The sequence below is a fragment of the Prionailurus viverrinus genome, chromosome A3 (genome assembly GCF_022837055.1).
Source record: "Prionailurus viverrinus isolate Anna chromosome A3, UM_Priviv_1.0, whole genome shotgun sequence".
NCBI classification, from domain to species: Eukaryota; Metazoa; Chordata; class Mammalia; order Carnivora; family Felidae; genus Prionailurus; species Prionailurus viverrinus.
Genome location: NC_062563.1, coordinates 130,417,744 through 130,445,698, shown reverse-complemented (window position 1 = coordinate 130,445,698; position 27,955 = coordinate 130,417,744).

Genomic DNA, 27,955 nt, shown 5'->3' with positions numbered 1-27,955 from the left:
CATCAAGAAATAACAGAACTACTTGTAACTTTTAAAAATAAAATATCGTGTATTAAGTCCCAAATACAATCATCTACTCACCAACCGTATCATATTCGGTACTAACTTTAGAAATAGTCATCAATTAGGAAACCTATTAGATATTGAGAGCTGATATTAAAATAATGTTGCCATTTCTTTATTCTTCTTAAAGGAAATTGGGACTCTGAAGTAAATTTACACTCCTATATTATATACGTACCTTTATATAATACATTCCTATATTTCACTACTTCAATTGTGCAAAACCCAGAATGAGGTTTAGGACTGGAGTTTTCTGACTTTAGAGCAAGGAATTCAAGAGTGGGCTTCTGAGTTGTCAACTACAAAATTGAGATTTAAGAGAAGTTATGAGCTTCAAGAGCTATTTTGTAGCCTGCTCATGCTGGATGTGTAATTTTACTTCTCTTTTTTTAAAAAAAAAAGTATTTATTTTGAGAGAGAGAGAGAGAGAGAAAGCATACACATGAGGGAGGGGCAGAGAGAGGGCAAAGGAGAATCCCAAGTAGGCTCTGCTTCAGTCAGTGTGGGAGTCCAATGCAGGGCTCGAACTCATAAACTGTGAGATCATGACCTGAGCCAAAATCAAGAGTCAGACCCTTAACCAACTGAACCACCCAGGCACCCCAATTTCACTTTGAGTAACAAAACTTACTTCCTCCATATTTTCTTGTCACTGAAGGTTCTCTAGATACAAGTAAATTTGATAGCTGAAATATGTGGCCAAGAGATCAAAGATCTGGTCTAGAACCTTCTGTGATTGACAGTAGGGTTGTTGGATAAGTCCATGAGTGCTATAGCCAGACCAGGGCTAGAACACTTATATACTAATATTCATTATACTTCTGGAATGAGGACAAAAGGAATGTTCCTCAACTTCTAGAGAGATCTATGAAAACGGTGCAGGTCTCGGAGAGGCTATTTTCTCTATCCTTCCAAAGCCCCAGAGTCATTTCTCATTCACTTCTACCCACAGTATCCTATCCAGACCATTTCATTTTGTCTGATACCTCTGACACTTCAAATTTTTAGATACTTTCCTTGCCTTAAAAAAATCAGAATCAGATATAAGGCTGTTAAATTCCCTGGGCTTAGCAAACTTCTGCCCAGCTTCCCCTTCCACCGATATTAACCACATAGACTTTTAGAATAGAAAAGTTTTTTCATTTCATTTTTTAAATTAATGTATGTTTTACATAGATGTATAAATTAATAAATTAACTAGCTAAACATTGATTTGGGGGGTGTGGGAGTATAAACAATGAAAGTGATGTAAAATAAAAAGATAACTTATTTCATCCTGAAAAGACCCAAAGGCCAATAGTTAGATGTAACAGAGAGAAACATATTGGCTCATTATAGTATTTTGTCCCCATTTCTAAAACTTAAGTATACCTAAGAACACTTTACTGGGCACTTAGCTCCTGTACATTAAAAGACCTCAAGCAGAGAATGTTTGAATCACCAGCATGCTTCCTCCAAAGCTGTATGAGGTTAACTGGAAGGTCCATTTGTCTAAGTGTCATGATCTTTGACTACTGCTCATAGGAATATCATGGGATCTGGAGTATCTCAAATTCATCTGAAAGTATAAATGCAGCATACTGGTCACTTTTGCTTTTTGGCACCTTTGACAAGTCCCACTGGGGATGAGCTTCTTTCACAGACACTTTCTCTCCAATTTTGGTACAATCATTTCACTTGAGGACTTCCTCAGCCTTCAAGCCTCCATGATCTAGAACTAATCTGTCATCACAGAGGTGCAGCCATTCACAGTAGAGGTAATGTGGCTAAAGGAGAAATGTTTTTGGATCCTCCTGATCTTTTGGAGTCTACTCATAATTCTCCTCCTTTATGAGGCATTCCCATGAGGCACAGTGCTCTGGATTTGGGGTCTTTGTGATGGTATAAACATGCCTTTTTGTTACACTTTTAATTTTCTACTATGATTGTAATTTTTCTTTCTACCATTGTAGATTGTGTGCACCACGAGAAACATCAAGATGTTGTATTCATTTCTCTCTTCCCGACTGGTAACTAAGAGAATCAGTGCTCACTATCTGTTGAATTAATGGATAAACCTACTTATTTAGAAAGATCCACATTGGATACTGTGATAGCATCTAGTCCAAAAGCAGCATGTTCTTAAGGAAATGGTCTATTTAAAAGGTGATCTAATCTACATCAGCTTTGAGCAAAGAAGCAGAAAAAGGAGAGGACAGATGTTGTTTTCATGGAAAGATTCTGCTTTTGGCTTCAAGATCAGGGGTGGTCTTGAGGAGTAGTATCAAGATTGTGATTCTGAGGCAATCTGCCTGGATTCAAATCCTGACTCCCCACCAAATGACTCTGCTCCTTCAGCAAGTTCCTTAACTTCTCTATGCGTCTGCTCCCTCAGTTATAAATGAGATCCTAAGTAGCACCTGCCTCATAGGGTTGTCGTACTGGTTAAAGGAGTAGCAGGTAAAACACTTTAAACAGTGCCTGGCACATAGTTAGGCGGCATATAAGTACTTGCCGTCGTTCCTCTTCTAATTTCAGTTATAAAGTTAAGGCACCCCAAGAATGTAAGAGCTAGGAGGGCCTCAAAGGTCATCCAAACTTGACCCCAAATGGTAACAGGTTCTTTCTACCTTTGGGATCACAGTAAAACTTCAGCCTCCACAAATTCTGTAGCACCTCTCAGACCCTAACTTCCAGCTCAATGGCTGTTGCGGGATGGTGGTCAGAATTACTCTGGGAGCCTGCACAGTGAGTACTTCCTTTTGTTTCCACTTCTCCGGCAAAGGTCAGGATACCTTAGTTCATATGCTATCTCTGTGGCCATGGCTCTGATGTCATTGTGACAGAAAGTTTCAATTGAAAACTGACAACCTTCCATCACACTCTGTCCCCAAACTTGGAGATGATCTAACTTACAGGCAACTCAGTGAAGAATGGGTAATATGTTTTCTGCTTTCTATTGTCGTTCTTTCTATCGTATTGCTGTTTCCTAATACATCAGTGACCTGTGTTACCAAGCATTGTTATCAATTTTGAAATTTACCAAAGCTTTACTATTTTCAAGGTGAATCTATATATTGATCACATTTGATGCTCAAAGCCTTACTGCAAACTCATGACATGAACTCCTGGTCTTAGGAGGAAATGAAGCCCTGAAAAGGTCAGGATCAAAGACTTAATGGCCATGTCTGCTGGATCCCTGTCCAGCGCTCTTTCACGTCAGCATATTTACTTCACGATCGCCCACGAAAGGAAAGAAACTAATCGCCTGCATGTTCCTTGGGCATCTGGGAGTTTGAAAGCAGTAATGAAAGCCTGGGAAATACACAGCATATGCTCCAACTAAAGATAGAATACAAGCTCATGTCCACAGCAGGGAAGATCCATTGCAAATCCCCTAATTGATCATTTGTACACATTTTCCTCAAGGACAGTTTGCTGTTTATATGCAGGCTTCCTATCAGGGTCAGAGGTGGTCCAAAATGAACACATTTGACGAGTCTAACACCCTGGTGGGAAAGTCCAGACTCAATAAAAGAAATTAGGAAGATATCAAGCATTATTCCAAGCACTTAAATATGTGGACTCTTTTTTTTCTCATAGCATCCTTATATGGCAGCGCTGTTATGTTCTCATTTTATAGATGAGGAAACTGAAGCCAAAATAATTAAGCACTTTCCCTAAATCATAGCCTATGTAATGGGCAGAACCTTGTAGAATTCTGTATCTAATTATTTCTATTTCTAGAAATAAAAATTGAAATAGAAGTGTAGCGGCAATAGGCTATCTGTTGGCATTGTGGTTTAAATTTAGCCATAATAGATTCTTCAGGCTATGTTTTGTTTGTTTGTTCATTTTTTAATTTTTCATTTTTCAAAAGCATGGACAGCCTGCTGATGTAGTATAGAGAAAAGGAAAATTCCCAGAGTGTTCTCACATTCAATAAGTATTATAACTAAATACTTAATTTTTTATAATTAAAATCTCTACTTATAAAACCAAGTAAAATACTAGAAAAGAGAGTCTTTCAAAGACTGAGCTCCTCAAACATATGGATCATGATATATATATATATATATATATATATATATATGTGTGTGTGTGTATGTGTGTGTGTGTGTGTGTATTTGATATCTATCTATCTAATCTTGATATATATTCTTTTAATATACCCTGTATTTCATTTTATCTCAAAGTCAGAAAAATCATCATCCTTGGTTACAGATCCAATTATTTTGGTCCACCATGACAACTGAAATAAAAAATATGCAAATTGTTAAGGTCACAATGTATATTTAGAATAATATTTCTCTTTGACTTTTAATAAATGTTATTCAATAAAATATGAGGTATCTCCCCACCCCACCCCCCAAAACGCTGAGCTCCTCTTAAGGGTTTTGTCATTGGTCATTACTAACATCAACATCAACTCACGTGTTTCTCAGTCACTGACTGAGCTCTGGAAACTCTGGGATGTTCATGCCAGTCCCAAGAGCCTCATCTTAAGTAGATATGTAATGTCTATGGGCTGAGTGGGCGAAATTTGGGCCTGTGGGACTGGACTTCCAATTGGGTCTGAGATTGTGCTTTGGAGGAAGGTGTGAGGTCAGCAGTGCTGCAAGGAAACAGGGAACTTGCCCCAAGATCAGGGACAGGCAGGGGCCAGACTCTGAATCGAGGCAGACAGGGAAGCCACATGTGTGTCCCACATGCAAGTCCTTCAGAATTCTGGCAACAAGTGCCTCAAAGAAGAGAAAATGTGACTTTGAAGGTGAGAAAGAGCCTTTATCTTGATAGGAACTGCAACAAATGATGTGGATCAGAAAATTCAACTTTAAGCAGAAGGACTGGATTCACCAACAGAGGAGAAACCAAGTAACAGAGGCAACTAAACTAACTAATTTAGGGACTGGTGAAAGCCAGATAAGCCAGCACACCTTGAAGAAAGTCTTCAAGAAGACCCAGAGAAAGGCAGAGATATCAACAAATAGATAGGCACATAGATAGTCCCTCTCCGAATACCTACTAGATTACCAGATATAATGATAAGTAAACACACCACAGCCATTGACCTCTTCAAGCAAATGGTCTGGTGGGGGAGACAGAATCATATCATCTTACACCATAAATATAAAACTGCAGTTCTGACAAGGGTTATAAATGAGAGTTTCAAGATACTATGAGAATGGTTGATAGAGTATTTGACCTTGTCAGGAAGGTCATGGAAGCATTCCCAGACAGAGGGATACTTGTGCTGAAATCAGAAGGAAGACTAAAAATTAGACAAAAGGGGAAAAGAAGATGGGGCACCTGGGTGGCTCAGTGGGTTAAGTGTCTAACTTCAGCTCAGGTCATGCTCTCACAGTCTGTGAGTTCGAGCTCCGTGTCAGGCTCGGGGCTGACAGCTCAGAGCTTGGAACCTGCTTCGGATTCTGTGTCTCCCTCTCTCTCTGCCCCTCCCCTGCTCACACTCTTTCTCTCTCTGCCTCAAAAATAAATAATCATAAACATTACACTTTTTTTAAAAGGAGGAAAGAAGAATTTTCAAGTGGAGGAAGTTTTAAATGCCAACCTCCTACGGCACGGGTGGGGTACGGGGAGAAAGAAGCCCAGGTAGAGAAAGCAGTCCAGTCAATGCTGCTGATAAAGTCCCACAGAGGCAGTATGTCCTCTGCAATAACTGCAAATTATGTGCAAGTAAAGACCTGGAAGTAACCTGAGGTGGGAGAAAAGGGGAAGTAAATATGATCCACCCTCTCTGATGTGAAGTTCTTGACTTCAAGAATCATATTCCAGCTTTGCACTTCAGGGGGAGCACAGGCTCTGAAGGCTGACAGAGCTTTTGGTGCATCTGTCAATTGATGTCTTTACTTCTTCTCCTTTGCTCTCAAAGCAACAAGAAAGGTGCCTTATATGAGTCTACAAAAAGACGTTTCTTGGTTACTAGACTATGATAGGTTCTCATGGGGCAAAATGGAATGACTGAGGCTAAGGCTTTTATTACTTTCAGAAAATCAGATCTTTGCTGAAATTGTTTCCAGCTACTGTATTTTATTTTATTTTATTAATTTACATCCAAATTAGCGTATAGTGCAACAATGATTTCAGGAGTAGATTCCTTAGTGCCCCTGACCCATTTAGCCCATCCCCCCCCCCACTCCCTCCAGTAAACCTCTGCTTGTTCTCCATATTTGAGTCTCTTATGCTTTGTCCCCCTCTCTGTTTTTATATTATTTTTGTTTCTCTTCCCTTATGTTTATCTGTTTTGCCTCTTGAAGTCCTCATATGAGTGAAGTCATATGATAATTTGTCTTTCTCTGACTAATTTCACTTAGCATAATACCCTCCAGTTCCATCCATGTAGTTGCAAATGGCAAGATTTCATTCTTTTTGATTGCCAAGTAATACTCCATTGTGTGTGTGTGTGTGTGTGTGTGTGTGTGTGTATGCCACATCTTCTTCATCCATTAATCCATCGATGGACATTTGGGCTCTTTCCGTACTTTGGCTATTGTTGATAGTGCTGTTATAAACATTGGGGCGCATGTGTCCCGTCGAAGCAGGACACCTGTATCCCTTGGATAAATACCTAGTAGTGCAATTGCTGGGTCGTAGGGTAGTTCTATTGTTAGTTTTTTGAGGAACCTCCATACTGTTTTCCAGAGTGGCTGCACCAGCTTGCATTCCCATGTTTCCAACTATTTTAAATGAATGAAGTCAACACTCTTCACAGGTGATCTTTTTTTTTTGTTTGTTTCTTGCTCTTTTTTTTAATTAGTAATAATTCACAAAATGGTTCACAGTGAAACAAGAAAGAGGATTTGGATGGTGCTTACTCATTCTAGCACCTGTGGAAAGTATAATTTAAAGAATGGAACTATTTAACAAAAAGTATAATGGGATATGGGGGGTGAACTGTCAAGATGGAAAGCTTCCCTTTGAGTTTCAGTGGCTTCCTGTGGGTAGATTTCTAGGGAACTTTGCATGCATCCCAGCAGTTGGCTTCCACACCTTGGCCTACCTCACCCAGGGGGGGTGTTTTCCACCTGCCTTGTGACTGTTGACCAGTTAGGACTCAGAGCAACCCAGTCTGCACTATGCAGGGAACTGCAGATACCTTCCCCTGTGAGGTCTGCATCCTACTCTTGGAGAAGAACTTCTCATCCCCTTCCAAGTTTATCCCTTCCATGATTTTTTCCTCTTCAACTCTGTAATACTTTTCAAAGTTGTTTTCATCTCTTTATTCTTATGCTCCTTGTGGTTATCAATAATGATTCTTTATATTAAATTTATCTGTTCCAATTACTGTGTAGTTTCTTTCTCTTGATTGGCCCTGACTGACAGAGAGCCATAGAACTGAGATTAGCCAACCAGTCTTGATTAAAGCTAGTGACTGTCAGGCTATTTATAGAAGAATGTTATAGGAAAAAATCAGAGTGCAAAATTAATTCAAGAGGGGAAGCAAAACAGACAAAACTGGAAGCTCTTAGGATCTAGTCCAAGACTGTATCATGAGCAAGGAGATGCCTCAATCAAGCCCACATGAGTTGAAGTTGATGTAGAAAAGTCTCAGCAAATTGAAGATGTTTTCCCAATTACAAGGTTCCTCCCACTGACAATTAGATTTCCTGTATCTGCAAAATACAGGCATAAATGACATAGAAATTAATAATTAGGAAATAATTCCCTGGTGTGAAAAAAATAAAATTAATTGATATGGACTATACTACAAAGAAAAGTATACAGTGCTATAGAGATCATCAACAACAAAGAAGATCCAAACCAAAGAAGGAATGAAGTACTTAAGCAGATAAATCATGGGACTTGGTGATACAAAGCACCTGCTGTATGTTGTTTTTGTTATTTTGGCAGTTTTAATCATACAGCACATGGCTCTTCATAGAGAAGAGCTCCATACCAGACCTTTGGTGATACTGAAGCACTCTGGTGACTTCAGAAAGACCAAGGGTGGGAAATTCAGTAAAAGATAGGACCTCTGCAGAAAATAGCACCTCAGATGGCACAATTAGACATTAAGTAAGAACGTAACCACTAAAGACTGGGAATTTGAGGACATTCAGAATCATAAATAGTGTGTCTACCTCTCAGAGAAACTCCTAGTACTTGCTTCAATGTCAGTTGAAGGAAAGAAGTCTAAAGATTCCAGTGTATGGATTTGTAAAGTGGCAACTTTCTGAATTTCATTTGAAACTGAATAAATGAACACTAGCACATCAGGCATGCTGAGAAAACAAGGAAATAGATTTTTAATGGATTCTTTCTATGCTGAGTAAAATGTACTTCCATCTTCTTTTCAAAGCTTTATTGTCCTTTTTTTTTTAAATTTGCAAAGCTATGTCCTTTAGTGTCATCAATTTTTACAAATATTCAGAAGGGACTTCCAAAATACCAGCTTTCACATATGATTTCTTAGAGTCTTTCATGTGTGTGGCTGATGTAGGTAAATGCTGAAAATGTTCGAAGCTGTGATTTGTGTCAGAAGAGACGCCGTTCTACTAACCAGTTTCATTCTGAACTCTTCAAATCCTTGTCACTGGGGCCATCAAGTGATCAAAAATAACCCAGGTGTTGAGCTTCCTGTTAATAATTCCACAGGGTATAAGCCTTGTCAAAAACTCAACTGAGATGATTCCTTTTACTATTTCTTTGCTTCCCCCCACCCCTTTCTTTTTAATCAACAGAGATGTGATGGGAAGAACATTAAACTAAATGTCAAGAGACCTGGGGTCATACTTTAGCTGTTGTTACTTTGTTCTGTGACTTTGGAGCCACCTTATCTCTCCAGGCTTGAGTTTCCTCAACTAAAAATATGAATAGTAATGCCTTTTCTTTTTTTATACATGGTGGTATAGAGGTGGAAGATTAACTGTTTTCCTGGGAGTAAAACATAGTAAAAAATGTCATCTATTTAAGAAGACCTCCATTTTTTTTTTTTGCCAAGAAAAAAAAACTAAGACCAGTCTTGCATAATTCCATTATACAAGGGGGAAAATGATTTTCCGAGAGAGAGGGAGAGTCTACACAAGCTTATAGACTGAATTGTTACCATTTTCTCCCCCTGCCCATGTAGTGGAAGGATAGTTGACTAGGGGTCCATGAATAGGGTTATAGGTTGCTTTTTTCACTGGCCAATAGAATACTGTCTATCTTAGGGTTTTGGCTTTCTATGAGCCCCTTGGATGATTGGCTTCACCTGTGTGGTAGCTACAGACACCATCCTATCTACCCAGTGCCTGGTCTCATTCAGATGTAGGCTGGAACATGCATGTCCTCCCCTTGACTCTCTGCATGCAGGTACTGCAGTGGCCACTCATTATATTGCCTGGGCACTCAGACCATCATGTCGACCCCTGTAGTGCTCAGCATTCCTCGTGGCGAATCCCTATTGTGACCCCTCAGACACTCACATGTATGGTACAGTCTTTCAAAAGTCTCCAGGAAATAGAAATAACTGGAAGACATAGAGAGGGAAACACACTCAGAAAGAGAGAAGGAAACAACAATCCAGAGGCAGCATCCAAAAAGTATAAAGTCCAGGCACAAAAATAAAGAAACTCTGAATCACGACCTCAATACTCATCAACAGAGTGAAAAGGGCAGATGCTCTGCGCTAGAAAAGACTCAGTTTATATCTTTCCCAGCCAGCAGTGTCTCTTTGGAGGAGTTAATTAACTTACTGGGCTGGTTAACTTATTTGTAAAGTGGAGATGATAATAGACGCTATAGGATTATTTTGAAGATTAAATAAGATGCTCTGCAAGGCATTTAGAATAGTTACTGGCCCTGAGGAAGTGCTTGTGGCTGTTGAACCCTCCCCCACATTTCATGATCCTAAGACACCTATGATCTATGAGGATAAGCAGAAAGACCCTGTTATACTGCCAAGGGGCAAGTTCCTTCATTGAAGTAAGAACAAAGCATTACAAGAATAGAAAAATGAGAGTCTTTTCTTCTCTTTAAAAAAAAATTTTAATGTTTTTATTTATTTTTGAGACAGAGAGACACAGAGCATGAGCAGGGGAGGGATGGAGAGAGAGAGAGGGAGACACAGAATCTGGAGCAGGTTCCAGGCTCTGAGCCATCAGCACAGAGCCCGATGCGGGGCTTAAACTCATGGACTGTGAGATCATGACCTGAGCTGAAGTCGGACGCTTAACCCACTGAGCCATCCAGGTGCCCCGAGAGTCTTAAAAAATGAAAAACAAAAACAAAAACAAAAACACCTGGTGAAGAGGATAGTATAAGTCAAACGGCCCTGGGTTGGGCATGGCTGAAAGCAAGAGCTTCCAGGAGAACAGAAATGAAGACATTGCTATGTTATCTTGGAGTGGACGGGGTGGAGGGTTGGGAGTGGGATTAGGAAGGAGATTAGCTCGCCATTAGAGGACACTGCAAAGCTGCAACCCAGCTACCCCAGCTCGCCCACCCCATAAAGGACCTGACACGCAGCATGAAGATATGGAAGGAAGAAGATGAAAAGGTGGGTTGTCCTGAGTGTTTGAAGCAAGATGTGTTAAAGGTAAATAGTTTCAAATGCTCCATCTTTCTCAGTGTTCTAATCACTGCATCTTTGGCTTGTGACCTCTATGGATTAATCTTTAATACAGTTTTGGTGAGTCACACATGAATTATGCATGGCCTTTTTTATTCCAACATAATCACTTGAATAAAATACAGGTTTCAACTTTTACCATAATGATATATGCTCAAGGATTTATCATCCTTTTTCATGTTCCCCCCCACCCCAGTTCAAACCAGCTCCACAGTTTGATATTTAAAAATTCCTTCTATTATTAGGAATTGGAAAACGGATGATTGGTAGGATATAATAAATGAACAACTATATTTTGTTTCCTACTTTTCCCATAAAATATATTCAGTAAGGCATTTTTTTTCAGTTACTATTTTATAAAAACTCAGGAAGCTCCACAGATTTTACAATTCCTCATGGAAAACAGCTTCCATGGTCATTTTAAATTGTCACCATATTCTCTGTAATGTTTAAAAAATCATTGTCTTCCAGGTATTAATTACAACTTGGAAAAATTAATTGCCACTAATGCAAAGCCTCTCTTCTCCTTAACTTGAACTAGATAAAGATGACTTACTATAATAAGTGCCTTGTTATTTTTCCCCGCTTTTTTTCCTTCCCCACTCATTAGCTGCCGTGACTGATCCCTCCAGGACTAAAAAATGGGAAACAAGCAGGACAAAGGCGGGCAGACAGGTTTGTACATCACCATATGTCTCATGATCTCTAGGACTGGTCATCACTGACAGCAGACTCTTTCTTCGGCTGATTCTTAAGTGGACACTTTGAAGCATCTCCTCCTGGGCCCCTCTCACTGCTACTCTTGAAATGTGAGTCCTGAAATTGACTCTTCCAGCTACTGCTTCTTCCTCAGCCTCCGCAGTGATGGAAATCTACTAGGAGTTCACTACGTAAATTATGTGGATGGGGACACTGCAGGAAAGGGCTGCATTATGTGGAGCATATTCCAAGTAGGTAGTATGTTGGAGCCCAAGGTGAAAGTCACTAAAGATTAGGTTAGAGGAGACATAAATGTGTAGCTAAACAAAGGCCATAATCTATGGAGGACTATCAAATCTCAAGCCCTTCAATTAGATTTGACACATATGATCCATTCAGTTCATATTAACGTGCATGGGCACACACACACACACACACACACGAAAAAATAGTAGAACAGACTTTAAACAAGAGAGTTACTAGGCAGGCTAATTTTACTTGTTACACAAAAACAGAATGGTCTTTCTAAAATGTTAATATGATCATTCTATATCCTGGTTTGGAACACTATGCTCAAGTTTAAAACTCAAACTTCTTGTGGGTATGGAAATTCATGATCTAGTTACTCCAACACCTAGGACCACCTCATTTATGATAGCTAAGCCCACTCATAAGTTTCTTAAAAGGACTGAAGAAATAAATGACTTTACGAAAGTGGTCAATAAAATATTAACCCTAATTATGATTCTCTTGCCTTGCTGCTCTTGACCCCAGCCCTTTGCATGTTACTCTCTTCGTCTAGAATGTTCTTCACCCACCCCATTCCATCTGTCCTGCCTAATTCCTGATTTTCCTTTAAGTATTAAACTAGACCACTTCCAGGAGCCTGCACTAAGCTCCAAGAAGATGATGATATGTTTGTTACGAATTTAGTGGGCTGGCCTCTACAATATTTACACATGTGATCATAATTGCTTATTTACTTGTCTTCCTCCCATAGGACACTAAGTTTTCTAAGTAGAGAGATAGCATAATGTTAACCATTTTCTTCAGCATCCAGGATATCTTCTTGCATGCTACGCATCCAAGAAACATTTGTTGAAAGAAAGGATCATAGATAGGTGTGTGTCAAAAAAGATCTTGGCTCTGCCACTTGCAGTATGATCTTGGAAAGGTTTCTGAAATATATTTTTTGAGCCTTCTTTCACTACTGTAAAACAAGAATACAGAATGTCACTTTCAAAGCCGTGATAATTCATACGTTCAACGTTGTGAACAGTATGCTTGTGTGAAGTGTATCTTAATTCCTTCCATGTTCACTCCTGTTCACTCTCCCCCTTACGGAGTGCTGGTGACAGATCACCTATAATAACGGCCTAACAACTCGTCTGGCACACTGTTGATGTTTACTAAATGCCAGTTCTCCTGCCCTTCAATGAGAGGTGACTCACAATAGCAGAATGTTGTTGAATACCCACCAAGTCTGTAACTCAAGACTACGAAAGGTAAATTGGGCCAAATATTTTGTATCAACCCTATCTAAATAAAAGGTGGGAGATGCACCTTACACTGAAACCTCAGGCATTCTGGATTTATAAAGCTACTTGCGTTTATACATCTCTGATTTTTTTTGGCAAAGACAGTAGCTGTCTTCATAACAAAGCCTATCAGAAACATCCACCAGCTTTGGCCAATGTATTTTCATTACATTCAGAGTATGCAATACCTGATACACACTCTCTCCTAGCTGGCAAGGCATGTGTTGAACCTAATTATGGTACTGGGCCCAAAGCATAGAATGTTTCTCTTGGTCACCTTTTAATTATCTTGCCAGTTACCTTTTAATTATGAGTCCGCACTAGCATATAAAGTGCTGCTTCTACGTCTTTGCCTGTGCTGACACGTGAACACTGGATTTCCCCAAATGCTGTGGCTACTTTTCAACTCTGCCTTTATGTATTGCCTGGAAGCAGTGGCTCGAGTGATAAGTATTTATCAACAGGCCAGGGGAGGAGGGGAGAGGGCTCATCTGTAGCATTTGCTGATTTTTTTGTAGTGTAAATATTCCCACTTTGGCCAATTCCAAGTTACCAGCACGATAGCAACGAATGCAGATTTGAGAAGAGATGGCCGGCACCATCCATGCCTATATATGTATATGTGTATATATATATATATATATATATATATATATATATACTATATTAACTATACTACTTGTTAATACAGGCCATGTTGAGGCTCCTGAGTGGCTCAGTCAGTTAAGTGTCCGACTTCAGCTCAGGTCATGATCTCACGGCTGGTGGATTCAAACCTTGCGTTGGGCTCTGTGCTGACAGCTCATAGCCTGGAGCCTACTTTGGACTCTGTGCCTCCCTCTCTCTGCTCTTCTCCCACTGACACTCTGTGTCTCAAAAAAAAAATATATATATATATATATACACATATATATATACATATACATATATATATATGTGTATATATGTATATACATATATATATATATATGCCATGTTTAACAGCCAGATCACAAAATTCCTGAAAATTTCACAACTGGATCTCAGTTCCAGCATACCACACTGCCTACAACTGCACTCTCTTACAGAGACTCATGGCAAATACAGCAAATATAAGTGGTTTGCTTAGAGCAGTGGAGAAAAATACACAGAAAGTTGGCTCTATTCTCTTTTCTATAACATAGAATACAGTTCAAACAAAACCAAGTGATATGACTGAAGATCACCCAAAGGGGTACTTTAAGCTTCCACAGGGGGAAAGAGACTGAGAATGCTCTATAACTTTTTTTAAGCTTTTTGATACAAAAAATAAATCAATTTGACACCGAACTACTAAGACATGAAAAAAAAATGACATACGGGTTTGTTTTTTTTTTATAGTAAACATCCTGACAGGACTCAGATGGCCCTGCTCTTTATCTTTACCTGAAAAAGAACACCTGCAAATACCTAAAGCAGAGTTATTAAAAGTTATTATAAGTTATCAATACACCGTCTATTATAATTTGTATTTAAATGGATAAGATTATATTTTTAGGGAGTAAGTTTTGATAAACTGCTTATAATTCAATAAACTTCCTGTACATTTAAACAAAAGACAACTTTATATTATTTAAAAACCTCTGAGCTGAAAGAAACTTAGGAGGTCATCTAATTCACCTTCATTTTATTTATGTGAAAACCAAAATCCCAGAAAATTGCCCAAGCCCAGAAATTGAGCTGCACTCACTGTAATAAGTCTCTTGACTTACAGGGAGTAGAACTGCCTCTAACTGCACACATGCCAGATTCAAGGAGTCCAAGTGGCTTGTCTGAGATGACATAGTAGATTATGGCTTGAGTCAAAGTTAAGGTTGGAAGTAAGTGCCTTGTGAGAGCAAAGGCATTGTGTAGCTCATATCTCACCCTCCTGTGAGTTGATGTTGCTGTTTAGCACATGTATGGGTTCATCCATTGAACCAATTTGTATTCTTCAACTATCAAGAGCCAAGGATAGAAGGTTGAACAGAAGCAGAATCTGTTCCTGTTCTTCATAATGTCGTGTGAGCTGGTAATAGGGACAATATACATGGTCAACAAGGCCTGAAAAGCCTCAGTCTCCTCTTTGGAGCCCCCCCACCCCCACCCCCTGTCTGAAAACAAACAGATCCTATCAGTGAGACACTAATTGTCAGCATCTCTCCTTTTAACCAAGCTCCAGATTGAAGTGTGTGGCCCTTGTCACTAAAGCTGATCAGCAGGTCTGGGGACTGAGAGGGAAGAAAACATTGCAATATATTTTTAGACGAGGTTCTCACGTCACCCTCCAAGGACATAGACCATTGTGAGCCATTAGTTGTTTTCTCTCCTGAAAGAGACTCCTGGGAATCTGTACCTTGTGTCCAGGCTTTTACTAATCCACTAATCCTCCCTCTCTCGTTAATCTCCTCAGAGTTCCTTTCCAAGTTTTATCTCAGAAGGCAAGGAAGCAACTTTTCAAACTCCCCTGGCACAGGCAGAGTATTCTAGACTCAGGAAGAAGAAAATTAAGGAGAGAATCTCTCAGGATATGGCAGTCAACCTTAGCTCACCCCAATGCCCACAACCCCTCTGCCTCTTGTTCTAAAGTGTTGGTCAGCCTGATATACTCAAGTAGAATAGCTCCCTGAAGATATCATGAAGGCACTGCTAGAATGGAACCAAGAGCATCCATTGAAATCAATGAAGAAAATTCTGTACTATGATGAAAAAGAGTAGCTGAAGCCAAACAAATGTCAGCCTCAGAATGAGGTGAAATCTATTGACTAGAGAGTAACAACAGGTGGGAAAGAAGTCCATGCCCTCAATTGTTTAATTAATATTTATTGCTGGTAGCCCATGTTTCAGGAACTGTGCTAGGTTAGGAAAATGTCCTCCCTTCATTGGAGCCACAGTCACAACCTGCGTGCTGCCATCCACTGAAACTCATCTACCTGTACTTCAGTCTTGTTTGCTCAACCAGTTCCCCTGCACTCCAGCCAGGTTAAGCCACCTGATATATTCGTTCACATACCTGTAATTTATTTGTAATACAAGACTTATATTACTAGTTCATTGCCTCCTTTCCCTAATGCAGTATAAAGTATAATGAAGTTAAGAAACATAACTGTTCTTAGGGCACCTGGGTGGCTCTCGGTTGAGCATCCGGCTTCGGCTTAGGTCATGATTTCTCAGTTTGTGAGTTCAAGCCCTACATCTTGCTTGCTGCCATCAGTGAGAAGCCCACTTCAGATCCTCTGTTCCCCTCTCTTTGCCCCTCCCCCCACTCACACACTCTCAAAAATGAAAGCAAAACGAAAGAAACATACCTGTCTTTCTTACTAATGCACACTTAGCACAATGGCTGACAAACACTAAATGTTCCATTTATATATATTAGATGAATAAATGTATACATGCATTATATACTCTTCCGTCCTTCAAGAGCCTATGGTCTTGCAGTAGGATACAAATGGACAGATATAACTTCTCCAAGACGTAGTAGATCTAAGGTAGAAGCTCAGGCAAACTATAATATGAGTACAAAATTCACACAGAACAAAGAGAGCTAATTCAACCTCAGTGGGAGGGATCAGTTAAAGTGCCATAAATAAGTTGATCCTTGAATCTACAAAGAGTCTTTGATGTCCTTCGGAGGGATAAAGGGTGAAGGGACACTCTTCCAGGCAGAAGGAGCACGAGGAATACAGCCATCAAAGTCCCGGAGAACTGACACATCAAGGGGGATACAAACAGGTTGGCAGGAGCCATCGAAGTTCATTAGCAAGTAGAGAGACAAGGACTGTGTGGATAAAAAGAATGAACTACCAATTATAATGAATTATCAGAGCAGGTTTCGTCCTGGAGGTTATCTTTGAGATGAGTTTTAAAAAAGAAACCTCTTAGATAAATACAGGTAAAGGCATTCTAGAGGACACGAGGAGCGTATATAAAGAAACAAGGCATATGAACAATTACGGGGCAGAGTGTGAGCCAATCAGGGAATGCTGAAGAGAACGGTGTTGTAACTAAGGGTCCTGGCTGGGGTGGATTTGTGAATGAAAACTGATCCCGGATTTGCCAGAGGGGATGCACTGTGTAAACATCTGGATAGAGGGGCTAAGGCATCTGGGCTCCACCCAATGGGCACTGACAGGGATCAGAAGCTTTAACTCATGGACTATTTGTGGATTCCCTCAAAAACTGTATGTGAGGTGAGTATTATGAAAATGTAGGGAAGAGAGATAGGAAAATACAATCAAGGATAGAGTGAAGATGAAGGAATTTCCCTTTCCAAGGAGACGGCCGGAGGCTTAGGTTGAAGCAGAAGAGAAACTCTAGGAGGAGAAGTACAGGGCAACATGGAGAAGAGGAAAGAAAGCTGAAATTTTTGCAGATGGGTAGGTTTGAGAGTCACACAAAAATAATTCCACATTTGTTTTGGGAAAGATAATTTATTCAGTAAATACTTTCTGCATGTTTACTATTTGCAAGCCTATCGTCTCCCTGTTTATTGTATATACTGAAAATCCTATTTGAGATGAGTATTAACTCGTTTGTGCCTTCCACCTTTGTTTCTCTTGGCATTTTCACATTAACCGTTGTCATAAGCAAAGGCCCCTGTATTAACATCTGAAGTCAGAGACTAAGGCAGTGCTCTCTTATCTGGAGGGGGGCGGGTATCCTCAGGGCTGCAAGGAAGTATCTTTCACATGATAACTGATCAATAAACAATTAATGAACTAATGAACAAGGGGATGTAAGCAGCTGATGAAATGGGCTCTAAATCCATGCTTTGTTTTCAAAACCCTGCAGGAATGTGTAGTTTGAATTCATGTTCCAACTGAAATTATTGATGCGTAGTGAATAGAGCATTACTCCCAGCTAAATTTTAGGGTCCAAGTGAAGTAAAAATTCAAGTGCAAAAGTTCCTACCACTGAAAGTCCAGATGTTGACAATGAAGGCTCCAGAGAAAGAGATAATTAGACTCACCTCTCCGTCCTCAAGTCACTGGATAGACAGGGACCTCTTTGTTTCCAAGACTGCATGAGAGAGGTGGCCATGATCCAGAAAGAATACCCCAAACTGCATTAAATGGAAAAGAATGAAACATATATTTGAGACAATTTGGGGTGGCAGGAAAAAGCAGTTACCAGAAAAAGCAATAAAAAACCCAGGGTTCAAATTCCTTTTATACTTGTGTATAGAGAATCTCTAAATATGTGTTAAATACAATCACTACACGGAAAGAAAATAAAGTTTCTCCTATTCATTTCATAGGGTCCTAACCAGACAAATTATAGCAGCTGAGTATGCCCAGTTCCATACCAGGACCCATAACCATTCTCTTTTTGTACAACACCTTTGTTTGGGAGGAAACAAATGTATGTGTGAACATTACCGCATTTATCATCACTATGCCCTGTGGTTATTACAACCCACCCTCTGTTGCTTAGAAGTACAAGAGGAAGAAGTTATTAATAATGGAAAGAAAAAGAAAAGAAGACCCTTGAAAAGAGAGCTCACCACTGATTTTTGACAGCCAGGGCATTTGATCCCAGGAACACTCAGTTTCACAAGCAAGAGTGTGATTAATCAGAAGCTCTGCGTTTTAATTCTCAGGGCACCTCCAAGTGCACCATAATGTTAAATTGCCATTTCACCAGGATGCGTTGCATGGATTAAGCATGCAGGCTTCTGAGGTCTTTGGGAAGATTAACCGAGGAGTTTTAACTGAAAATATCTCCTGTTTTAAAAGCATTTGTCTTTTCATGAAAGTTTGTCCCCAGTTATTTAGAAGTGAATAACATGTAGAAGCTTCCAAGTTTCCCCAGACCACTAACCGTACGTGTTCTCCTCACCCACAAAGTGCTCTCTTTAATGTCTGTCTGTCGGTCTGCATGTATTCCATTTATGTTTTTATGGAAATAATAAATAATGTCTGTGATACTATTAATTTCTTAAATGCAATCAGGTTGTATGAAAGGGATCATCATGGTTTGGGCACCCCTCCCCTTAGGCCAGATCAACAGGGCTCTGCCTCAAGTTATAACCCTCTCATTATTGCATGTGTGACTTTCCTTGTGTTCTTGAAATAAGCATCTGTATACCACTCATCCCATTAGATCTCACTCGTACATCACTTCTTGATCCTTTCTCCAAGGACAGTCTACTTGACTATTATAATTTATAACCTTCCCTTGTCCTACTTTAAGCTGTGATGAGCCTCTGACACTAATTAATTTTTCTCCACAGGACTTTATCTATCTCTTCATTGATTGATTGACTGATTGATTCAACAAAAGTGAGTGGATGTCTATACATTTGTCACTGAGAAGGGAGAAGATAAATGGGATATCGTTCCTCTCTTCAAGTTTCTAACTGTTGAGTAGAGAAGATCTACATGTAAATATAATTATGCTACTGTGTTATTGGCAATGGAATTGGGTCCAAATATTCCCTCACAATAGTGAATTTCAGATTATTTCCTCCTCAAGGGGGGAACAGTGAAAAGTCTTCATCTGACAAGGGACATTTGAACTGAACTTTGAAGACCAAGTAGGAATTTTCCAGGGACAGAAGCAATTACTTTTTGGAAAGGAAAAAGTATGACCCAAGACCCCAAAGTCGAAGCTGTGTATCTTGTTCTTAGAATAAGAACAGGAGAGTACCCCTCAGTTTCTCCTGGAGGAAAACTGCCGACAGTGAAAAAACCCCACTCTGCATGAATCCGTTACTGATCCAGGCATTGATTCTATGACCTGGACTATGAAGAAGGAACATGATGCACTTAACAGCCAGTCTGCCATGTAAATCCTCCTTGGTGACCATGACATGACTGTGTATGGGCCTCCCAAGCTCCCAAGTGACTTTTGAGTCTCTCCTCTCTGTGACACATAATGTGTCTTCTGGATATAGGTCCTCAAAGGGATGTAACCTGAACCAATTGGCTCACTTTCTTCAAAGTCCCTAAAATCTGTGGTTAACTTCCCAAAAGTCAGCTCATAGTGGAACAACAGGACAGAATGCTGGGAAGTCTGCATATAGCATTTATATAAGGCTCAAAAGAAGAAAGTAAGGTATACTTTATGAGCATGAATAAGTAGTAATTACAACTATTCAAAAAAAAAGGAATAAGTACTATAATATGTTGTTAAGATAAACATATGGCTAGCAGACAGGAATGGAGAGGCAACTGTCGGTTTCTAGGTATTGATTGATAACAGTCAATGTTTCGACCTGGATAGAGGTTTCATGAGTGCTCATTTTTAAAAAAAATTTCATATTTATTTATCTTTGAGAGAGAGAAAGAAGAGAGAAAGAGGGGGAGAGAGGGAAAAAGAGAGAGAGAGAGAGAACATGAGTGGGGAAGGGGAAGAGAGAGAGGAAGACACAGAATCCGAAGCAGGCTCCAGGCTCTGAGCTGTCATCACAGAGCCCGACGTGGGGCTCGAACTCACTGACTGTGAGATCATGAGCTGAGCCAAAGTCGGATACTTAACCGACTGAGCCACCCAGGCACTCCTCATGGGTGGTTATTTTGCAATTTTAAATAAGCTAAACATTGTCTGCTTCACAATTAAAAAAACCAAAAAGCCCACAAGGCTAAAAGAACCATGGTGTCTTCCCTGTCGATAGAATACTGGGTGAATTTGGGCATTGTCCCTAATACTTGAATAAAAGAAAGCAACGTATGCACACCTATTAATAATATTCCCTCTTCCTATGCCTTCTATGGATTTGGGCACCCAAAAATGATGTTCCCCTTTTGTGATCAGATATGCCCTTTAGGTCCTTGGCCAGTCCTGTGAATCCTCTGCATAGACATGAGATCTGACAGTGAGATTCAGTTTAATCCCTGGGTTTCCCAGGTCATCCTGTGGCCAATCCTCTTGAGGACTGGTACTCATACTGTTGAAGTCTCGGGGATTCTGTTTGTTTTGGACTTTCACCAAAAGGCACATGACCTATGGAATCAGTCTGAACTGGGTGCCATCCAGCTTTACTTCCACTTTCTGGGAAGATGACCTTATCAAAACCAGTTTTTCTCACCTATGAAACAGAGATGAGAATACCTACTTCTCTGCTTTTATTAAAATTAAGTGAAGCAACATACACAAAAATGCTTAGTGTCAGCCTTAACTAATGCAACTTATGGTCTCCATTTGTAACGGTCAGAGGTTCAGGCCCCGTTAATATATCACCATACCTCTAATGACCGTTACCCCAAGACCCTGTCCTATACTTCTGATAAACCCTGGTGCCCAGCCCCGCCATCTGGAACCCTCAGACCACTATATATCATCAGGATCACGGGAACCTCTTCCCCCAAGTTCCATGTTTTAGTTTCTATTCCTTTTTTTTTCCCCTAATGCTATACTCCTCACTCCTAACTGGGTATCCTAGTACCAACTATGGCCAATGCCATCACCTGGACTTGCTAGAAGATTTGGATCCTGCCCCTTTGGGTTTCTTCAGATCATATGTTCATTTGCCCTACTTTGTAAAAAATCCAGGTTGGCTCCAGGCTTCACACTACAAATCTCAAGAGTGCAAGTCCCTGACAGTAGCCAAAATTTGTCCTGGTGTGTGTTCCCCTTAGGGGCAGATACAGAGACAAGCCTCTGAAAGCAACTAGATTGTTTGGAAGATGACACTAGACAACAGTGGAAATGGGTGAGGAAATAAGCCATAATAAGATGTAGGGATCAGTGAACACCATGGGCAATTCCAGGTCTTCTTGGGCACCCTAAGAGACCACATAAAACACAGTTCAGAATTACCAAGAAGTTTGACCCATCAACTCCATGTCTATCACTGATTGAGGACTTGTTCCAGGGCATTCATTCTGGAACGTCCAGCTTTCTCTGCCTTTAGCTAGAAGCAAGCCAGAGGTTTCCCTTAATTAAACAGTCTTGGGAGGACGAGAGAGAAATGCTAGGGGTGGTCTGCATAGGATATTCAGTTATGCTAATTACACAAGCAGATGCTGACTACTACACTCAACTATCACCAACATCGTTCCAGAATCTCACAAGGAAGTTTAACGATCTTTCACTTATGAATGTCTCCAATGTTTTTCCAGAAAGAGAACACTGACGATAGTCACCTAATGGACTTAATCTGATCCAGGCGTGTCTCCTGAGCTATGCTCCGCAGCAAGATCACGAAACACAGTATTGACTATATAACCGTTAGAAAGCATTTTAAGCTCAGGGACTGCTAAGGAACTGCTTTAAATAACTAGCTGGTATAAATCATCTCCATTCGTAACAAAGGTGAGTAAGGAAAAACAAAATGGATGCCATCCACCCTTGACAAACATTTATCTTCTCTCTCCCTGAATTTTTTCCACAGCACTTAGCAACAGGATCTCCACAAAGTGACTTTTCCAAGCCATAACCATCTTTGTGATCTATTAGGTGCCAGACTCTTTACATAGGACATGACAACAACCCAGAAGTGGCAGAAATATGACTCCCTTTGTAAAGAAGACAGAACTGAAGCAATTTGCCTCACAACAAGTAAATGGTAAAACCCAGGATTCAAAAACAAGTTTGTTGACATTCAGTTACTTGTCCTTCCTCCACACTATCTCCAGGGATGGTGTCCACCGCTCATTTTGCCCTGAAGAGTCTGACAAGGTAATTATCCAGGTCAGCCTGCCCCTGCTCTGTTCTCAGCACACTCAGGCACCGGGAGAGCTCTGCACCAGCTACATCCCATCCCCCTTCCCTTCTCTGGAGCTCAGCTCATCAGACAGGTTTCCTATGTGCGTGTGACCGGCCGAGGCTGGGCATGCTCAACTGACAAAGAACAACTCCAATCACATCTCACACACCCTCTCCCCAGTGCATGAAGGCAGGCCAGCCTGGCCACTTCAGAAAACTTGCAAAACCCTGGGATCCTCTGGTCATGGCATTCTCGAGGACACACCACTGGGTGCCAAACACTTCATCAGTCCTCTGCACCTTTCAGTCATTACTCTTCCACGAGACCTCTTCAGGTGCCACTATGGGAGCTGGGGCTTGAGAAAGACAGTCACTCGGGCATTGGCAGGACCCTAGCATATGCATTCATGTACCATGCTGTCCTCCAACACTGTGTGGCTGGAAGTCTGGGCAGGTTTCACTGATGTCGGCTCTTGGTGACTCATGCTGGGCCAGGCCTCCTAGCCATGTTCATCCCAGCCCAGTGTGGGACATAGGAAACTTATTGTGGGCTCCCCAGCTTCTCCCCTAGGTTTTGAGAGCTCATGAAACAGGAAGGTACACATGTAACTGAAGTCACTATAAAATATTCAAAATTTCATCCAAGGTAGCAACATTTGGTGGGACAATCCTGACAAAATGTCTTCTCTCCAGTCTCACATTCTTCCTGGCCTTCAGATTCAATGTGTCAGTCATTTCCAATGATTCTTGCCACCCTTACCTGTCCACTGTCCCCAGAATTATAGACAACTAAGAACTACAGTTTCCATGTCTTTCTTATCTTTTCCTGCTGCTACATCTCACCACCATGTCCATACGCAGTCTAGTCACACTGTTGCTTCTAGTCTCATCATTTGTGAAATCCCACGATGCACTCCTTGATTTGATCACTGCAGCAATGTGACCCTCTCCCCTTCATACTTCCACGTCACTGCTTACATATGTTTCTCACCTCGGGGTTCTCCATGTTTGAAATCCAGCCCATCCTTCAAACATATTTCAAAAGCCAGCTTCTCTAAGAAAACTTGCCAGATCCCTCACATGTAAGTGGTCACCCTTCCTTCTGACATCCAAGACTATTTGATTTTGTCTCCCTCATGCCACTTCCCTTAAGCAGCTTTGTTACAGTTGATAGTTCAATTGTTTTTATCTTCTATACTGGAATATACATTTCTGGGGCATAGGTGGCCAATCTAAGCTTTGTGAAATGTTGGACAAGATGTTGAAGACTGTCCAGTCATATCCTGTCCACTATCAAATGAAAAACTTGGGAGCAAGACGGAGATTACAGAGAGAGATCCAAGCCCATGTATTTCCATTTCATCACTCACCATGTCCCCTGCATGGAAGAAAAGACATTCAACATACCATTTGAAATGGTAAAAGAATCCTGCGTGACTAGTTCCTATAAGGAGATTTGAACGGCAGGAACACACTCTGTTCTGTACTTGTCATCCTTCTCTTCGACACAAATGAAACTGATTTCATTGTAGTATCTCTGGTAATATTTTTAAATAGTAGAGATCATCTGATCATCAACTGAGCACCTAATTGTGCTAGCCAGAGTATCTGGTGGATTACATTTATTATCATCTTCACTCCCCATGACAACCCTGCAAGTGAAGTGATTATTCCCAATTTATAGCCAAATAAACGAAAGCTTAGACAGATTAGGTAAATAAGCAGAGATTGACTTACTGACTCCCTGAGACCTATCCCTCCACCATCCACTCTCTTCACAAAAGCTGGTTTATTTTACAACCCTGAGTACAGAAGGGATACTAACTAGGGCAAGTGAACTCTCCCCTATTTGTTGAAATCATACCTTGAATCTGAGTCCTCTGTGTGGTCCAGATGGACCATTTGGATGGGGCCAGCCACCACTTTCCCTTCAAGTTGGAAAGAGTAACATGTAAATCTTTGAGAGAATCATTCAGACAAGCTAGGTAAGACAGCATCCTAGCTGTAAATGTGAATATAGCTGTTCAGAAAGGCTGGATCCAGTCGGCAGTTAATGAAAGGAAGGGCATTAGGAAATGTTGGAATGATGAGCCTTCCTTGTTCTCAATACCATCATCGTGATCTATTTCAGGTTACTTATGCCTCTTTCGTTCCTTCTTGTGGAGTTATTCCCACTAACTAGGCAATTTGTTGCTATGTCTCTTGTGAAGGTGGAAAAGCTTTCCCTGGAAAAACTGTGATTCATTCCCTCTCTCTACCCTCCCAGGGCTTGCCAGACTGGGGAGAGTGCTGCCTGCCGCCTGAACTCACATGGACATTCCATTAGGAGAGGGGAGGAATTTGCTGCAAAGGAGAAGCTACTATTCTGAAAAACTGAACTCACTAGACATAGAGTCAAAACACACAGGAGGTCTGTGTGTGACTGTGGGTGACTGGCAAGTTGCTTAACTTCTCTGTGCCTCAGTTTCCTTGTCTTCTTTTTAACGTATTTTTTTTAATGTTTATTTATTTACTTTTGAGAGAGAGAGAGAGAGAAGAGAGTGCAGGGGAGGAGCAGAGAGAAGGGGAGAGAGAGAATCCCAAGCAGGCTCTATGCTGAGCGTAGATGTGGGGCTCAAAATCACAAACCTTGAGATCATCACCTGAGCTGAAATCCAGAGTCAGACACTTACTCGACTGAGCCACACAGGTGCCCCCCAGTTTACTGGCCTAAAAATGCACATGATAACACTGACTTTATAAGATATTTTGAGTTAAGTGCTCTGTACGTTGTTTGGTGCAGTGCTACCTAATAAAAATATAATACAAGCCACAAATAACATTTAACATGTTTTAATTGTTGCGGTAAAAACAACTGAAATTAGTTTTGATAACATACCTCATTTAATCCAATGTATCAAAAATATCATTTTAATGTACAATCACTATAAACACTACAATCCATTTCTCAGATCCGTACCTGAGAAGTGTTTGTTAGAATTAGTCTGGATTTGGCATCTTCCATAATCTTGGTGGCACCGACACACGCAGATTTGAAAATGTGCTTTCACCAACTCAGCACATACAGCCGAGATCCTTAATAATCCGCCTTTTCCAGTGTGGTCAGTAACTTTCATGCTATCTCCAAATGTGATTGTATTTCTCTCTTTTTCATCTAGAGGCCTCCCTGTAATAGTTCTGATATTTTTTCCCAGTTAGGATTTCACTTAAAAATAAAAACAGGGGCGCCTGGGTGGCTCAGTCGGTTAAGCGTCCGACTTCGGCTCAGGTCACGATCTCACAGTCCGTGAGTTCGAGCCCCGCGTCAGGCTCTGTGCTGACAGCTCAGAGCTTGGAGCCTGTTTCGGATTCTGTGTCTCCCTCTCTGCCCCTCCCCTATTCATGCTCTGTCTCTCTCTGTCTCAAAAATAAATAAACGTTAACAAAAAAAAATTTAAAAAAAAAGTAAAAACAAAGCAGGGTGCCTAGTAGGCTCAGTCCGTTAAGCCTCTGACTCTTGATTTCAGCTCAGGTCGTCATCTTAATGGTTTGTGAGTTCAAGCCCCACATCAGGCTCTGTGCTGACCATGGGGCCTGCTCAGGATTCTCTCTTTCCCTCTCTGTCTCTGCCCCTCCCCTTCGCTCTCTTTCTCTCTCTCAAAAGTAAATATATAAACATTAAAAAAATAAAAATGAATAAAAACAAAGCAAGCAACAATGAAAGAACAAACCATCCAGGAAGGGCTGGCATTGAGTCTGCAGGTCTGCTGACCAGCACGGACACATGTGTAAGGGGGCAGCTGGGCTCTGAAAGACCAATCGCCCTGCAAACCCTCCTCTGTGAGAATTGTCTCCTGGTGTTCACCCAGAACCGCCCCAACCACGAGCAACATGAAATCAGCCACATTTTGACAAAAGATTAAACTAGGTTATCCTAATGTAGTGTGTGGCTACTGAAAAATGTGTTAACCTCGTCAATATTTTCACCTCAAATATACAAAGGAAAAGTAGTGACCTATGGGGGTGTCGCAAAGGGATGATTTACAGAGACCTTCCTGTCCAGCTAGTGCAGCCCTCTCTTCAGTCAGAAGACAAGAGGGTTTTATATCAGGGCAGAAGAAGCAACCCACACACCCCAATTTAAAGGTCAGACACAATGAAAAGTCACAAATTAGTGCTCCGACTATGAAAAGAGCAGCTTGAGTGAGTGAATCTTCAGAATGTTCTCTATCTCTGAACTGAAAATTCGGTGCACTTTATTTTAAACTATGAATGAAAGGACCTAATGCTTTCTTTAATAAATAAAGTCAATATGGAATAAACAGTAACTTCCAATTCAAGTACAGTCACAGCGAAATAAGAAGTGGGGAGGAACCCACAGAATGGAAAGGAAAGAATTGAGTGATGGATAGACCATAACACAGAGATAACAAAAAGGGGCTTTCACACATAGGTTTACGTTTACACGTGTTTAAATTTAGTTATTTTTATGTGTGCATACATGCCCATGTGTATATTTACACACACAAGTAAATTGTTTTTGTTTTCTGGTTTTTGGTTTTTGGTCTTAACCCTCTAGAAGGATAGAACTAGGAGGTAACAGGAAAGATGCAGCTCAAAAAATGAGGAATGTTCTCAGGTTCTCTGGGCCTGAATGCCCCTGTTAATACCCATCTTGGAACGTTTCCACTTCTTCCAAGTCTCAACAAAACAGTCCCTTCCTGCAGAAACTATTCCTGCTTCTTGAAAGCAGGAAACTATTCCTGTTTCCCCCTTCTCTAGATTCCCATTACACTTAGGGCCTCATACATAAAAGCCATTTTTGACAGTTACCATATTTCACGGAAACTGAAACTCGAGTAACTGAAAATTGTGCTCTTCTTGCATGTAGCCCCGAGAAAGGAGATCTCTGCCAATTCAACTATGACACCACGCTTTCTTATCATGTAGAATTTCTATTTTGGACTTTGCAGAAGAGGCTTTTAGACTGATTTAGAGCTGTAGGTGATGCCAGATGAATGACTGTAGTCAAGTCCATGCCCACGTAGGCATTGATAATTGTGTCGTGATGACCACATCATGCCTGAAATTTTAAGGCAGGGTTAATTGCAAGATCATTATTTCAGAGGTATTAAACTGTGAATCGATACGCATCTCAAATTGATGAAATGTGGCATTCTTCTTCTTTGAACTCCCTTAGAGCATGGGCAACATATCTGCCATATATACATTATTTATATAATATATAATATTTATTTATATATATAATTTATAATATATTATATATAATATAATTTATATATATTTATTATATATATAATATTTATATATTATATATATATATATATATACACACACACACACACACACACACACCACACCCCTAGGGTACTTCTAAAAAGTGCTCTTTTCTAGGCATCTTAATGCAGTGGAAATCCCAAGGCTTTGGAGTCACATACTAGCTCTGAGCCCTTAG